The 3,902-nt window shown below is 40.9% G+C and overlaps 1 protein-coding gene and 1 long non-coding RNA gene across 2 annotated transcripts in view; both read right to left on the reverse strand.

Moving 5' to 3' along the window:
- ZNF585A (zinc finger protein 585A) overlaps positions 1-3,902 on the reverse strand; it is a 64,588-nt gene that overhangs the window by 32,920 nt on the left and 27,766 nt on the right.
- The window catches only part of LOC105548546, a 19,122-nt gene that overhangs the window by 14,106 nt on the left and 1,114 nt on the right, over positions 1-3,902 (reverse strand). The window contains exon 2 of the long non-coding RNA XR_001007407.1: positions 1,744-1,959. This is a non-coding gene — a long non-coding RNA (uncharacterized LOC105548546). The remainder of the gene's footprint in view (positions 1-1,743; positions 1,960-3,902) is intronic.

The raw sequence follows: 3,902 nt of genomic DNA on the forward strand, positions 1-3,902 counted from the left end.
AGCAAACAAGACCAATCTCTGACCACCATGGTAGAAGACAAAATCAAGAACACTCTGTCATTGTACTTGAGCACAGGCAAAAATGAAATCATCTTCAAACCCCAAAAGTAAAAGTCTCCTTACTCTGCCTAAGAAAAGTGACTGCCAATTATACCTTTACCAATTACAACTTTTGCTTCAATCTACCCTTCGTATCTTCTAGATATCTTCTAGATAAAAATGATTAAGATACCCAATCATAAAATTTCCCAAAAAGAACAGAAGTACAGGTTCAGTGAAATTCCGCTAAGATTCTTATTATCTGTGACTAAAACCCTGGAATGAAATTCTACTATGACTTATACATGCAACAGAAAGGCATAAGAATGTCTACTGCTACGTAGTTCATAATATAATCTGTATTTTACCAAACAAATATTTAAAAAGCAATGTGTGAAAATTTAGTCTACTATGGCACCTTTTGTGAAATAGAAAAAAATGTGTAGCTGGTTTTACTTGTTTACAAAACTAAGCAATCAAAGAAAAAGAATAAACCTGGTCCTCTATGTTGAGAAACATGGGGATAGGTGGGGAACGGAGGTGGGTCAACCACAGATTCATGTTTCCCCTGAATTTGTTTCCTATAACACTTTCTTTTTTTTTTTTTTTTGAGATGGAGTCTGGCTCTGTTGCCCAGGCTGGAGTGCAGTGGCCGGATCTCAGCTCACTGCAAGCTCCGCCTCCTAGGTTCACGCGATTGTCCTGCCTCAGCCTCCTGAGTAGCTGGGACTACAGGCGCCCGCCTCCTTGCCCGGCTAGTTTTTTGTATTTTTTAGTAGAGATGGGGTTTCACCGCATTAGCCAGGATGGTCTCGATCTCCTGACCTCATGATCCGCCCACCTCGGCCTCCCAAAGTGCTGGGATTACAGGTGTGAGCCACTGCGCCCAGCCTCCTATAACACTTTTCAGGGTGTGTTGCCTTTAAATATATTTCTAATGGCTTTTAATTTTTATTTTTTACTATTATTCCCATTTTACCAACCATATTTTTGAACTAAGTGTATATGTTCCCTATTCAAAAAACTAAACTTTCCTAATACACTATCACAATATCTCCAGAGGTATAAGAAATAAAATTATACTCATGAAATAAGAACAAGATGCTAATCAAAAAGAATATTTAGAAAATAAATTACAGTTATTAAAAATTAAAACGTTGAATTAAAATGTTGATACTGGTAATGAGAAACTCAAAAGAAGAGCTGGAAGGGAAATGTGACAAAGCTTCCTGAAAAAGAGAGCAGCAAAGAAACACAAAACAGTAGAGGGGAAAAAAAATGGAAAACCAATATCCAAAAAACAGATATTAAAAAAAAAAAGAAAAAGAAAATATTTGTGTTTGAGGAGGCAGTTTAGGAAGAAACAGAGAAATACTTTGAAAATCCCACAGAAAAGTGACTTCTAACCAGGAAAATCTATCCACAGCCCAAAGATCAATGTAGTGTGATGACAAAATAAACAACAGTTTTTCTTGACAATGCACCTCTCCACTGTCACACAGGTGGCCTCCAGAGGTGAAGACATTACCCACGTGTTGCTCATTCTCAACAGGAAGATCAAGATTTGTTTCAGGAGCAGCAGGTCTTAGAGTCCAGCTGCTTCCTGTGGCCCAGCTGCCTCCCTCAGTCATGAGGTTCTAGTGACAGATCAGAGCTTTCTACTCCTGTATTGAATTTCCACCCCCTGGGACTCCTCTTCCTCACCTCACAGGAGCTGCCATGATCCTCTGGAGCCAGGGCTGAGGATTTCTGAGATGAGGTCCAATTAGCTGGCATGGCCACACTGGGTCTCAACCCTTTTCCTCTAGGGTGTGTGAAGCTTGGCAGTCATCTGTGAACTCAAGCAGAGCTGCTCTGAAGAGGTAGGCTGGAGTCTGGAGGAAGATCTGGCCCAGGAGCTCCCCAGAGACACCCAGAAATCTGGAATGACAATGTTCCCATAGTCAGTCAGTTAATATTCACCACATAAGCACTTCCTGGATACATCAAGGTGCAGGTCCCTGAGCTAAAAACCAAAGCAGTGGTTCTCAAACAGGTACGCATTCAAGTTACCTGGAGGACCTGTTAAATGAAACACAGTTAAAAATTCTCAGCCCTACTCCACAGTTTCTGATTCAGTAGGTCAAAAGTAGAACCCAAGAAGTTTCATTTCTAACCGGTGCCCAAGAAACGCTGATGCTGTCACTACAGGGACCACACTTTCAGAAGCAGCGCTGTGGAGAACATAAAATTTAACAAAATATGTGATAGGTATTAGTTACAGTGAAATATGGGAAAAGTCACGAGAGATGGAGTAACATCACTGCAGATTTTTTGAACTGCAGCTCTATCACTTTTCACCTATGAGAACAGAAGTTTCTTCACTCTTTTTTGAGACGGAGTCTCTCTCTGTTGCCAGGCTAGAGTGCAGTGGTGCCATCTCGGCTTACTACAACCTCCGCCTCCCAGGTTCAAGCAATTCTCCTGCCTCAGCCTCCCGAGTAGCTGGGATTACAGGCATGTGCCACTACACCCAGCTAAGTTTTGGTAAAGATGAGGTTTCACCATGTTGGCCAGGATGGTCTCGATCTCCTGACCTCATGATCCGCTCACCGCAGCCTCCCAAAGTGCTGAGAATACAGGCATGAGCCACCGTGCCCAGCCATTTCTTCACTTTTAATTTCAGAAATGAGGATGAAAATGCTGATCTCAAAGTTACAAAAATTAAATGAGATAATACTTGTAAAGTGCTCAACACCTCCCTGGCACACAAAAATCATACAATACATATTAGCGATTACCATGCATTATCAGATATTAAAACAATATAAAAACAATGTAATAAAAACAATAAATATACCAGACAATATTGATCTATATATGTGACAAAAGTGGTATTCAAATGAGTGTGCAGAAGACATTCATTGCATAAATGGCAGTGATATAACTGGCCGGCCACCTGGAAAAAAACAAACTAGATCTCCATCACACACTATTCACTGTAAGCAAATGCCAGCAGGACTGATCACTTAATTACGTGTATTTGTGAAATCCCAAAGATTATTGAAATAAATTTTAGAAGTATATATGTATATAACACTGTGGTGGGCTGGGAGGGATCTTATTACACATAAGAGGAAACACAGACGCGATAGCAGAAAAATCAGATACTTTTGATTAGATGATATTTCCTAATTCTATGTTAAAATATACCACAAAAAAAAAGTAGGACAAAAGATATGAAAATTCACAGAAAAGGAAACAAATGGCAATTAACCAAAAAGATGCCAACTTTAGTAAATGGAAAATGCATCAGAGCAATTAGATATAATTTTCCCTCAAAATTTTAAAAACTTTTAAAATGCAACAATATCCATTGCTGGAAAAGCATTTGGGAAAATGAGTTATTTTATAAATTGTTGGTAGAGCTTGAATTGTTATATTTTGAGCTACTTAGTCATATCTATAACGTATTAAAAATGCACATAGGCCGGGCACAGTGGCTCATGCCCCTAATCCTAGCACTCTGGGAGGCCGAGGCAGGTGGATCACTTGAGGTCAGGAGTTTGAGACTAGCCTGGCCAAAATGGTGAATCCCCGTCTCTGCTAAAAAATACAAAAAATTAGCTGGGCATGGTGGCACGCGCCTGTAATCCCAGCTACTCTGGAGGCTGAGGCAGGAGAATGGCTTGAACCCACTAGGCGGAGGTTGCAGTGAGCTGAGATCGCGCCACTGCACTCCAACCTGGGCGACAGAGCGAGACTCCATCTCTAAATAAATAAATAAATAAATAGCCGGGCGCGGTGGCTCAAGCCTGTAATCCCAGCACTTTGGGAGGCCGAGACGGGCGGATCACAAGGTCAGGAGATCGAGACCATCCTGG

Source organism: Mandrillus leucophaeus, unplaced genomic scaffold, assembly GCF_000951045.1.
Source record: "Mandrillus leucophaeus isolate KB7577 unplaced genomic scaffold, Mleu.le_1.0 Scaffold1107, whole genome shotgun sequence".
NCBI lineage: Eukaryota > Metazoa > Chordata > Mammalia > Primates > Cercopithecidae > Mandrillus > Mandrillus leucophaeus.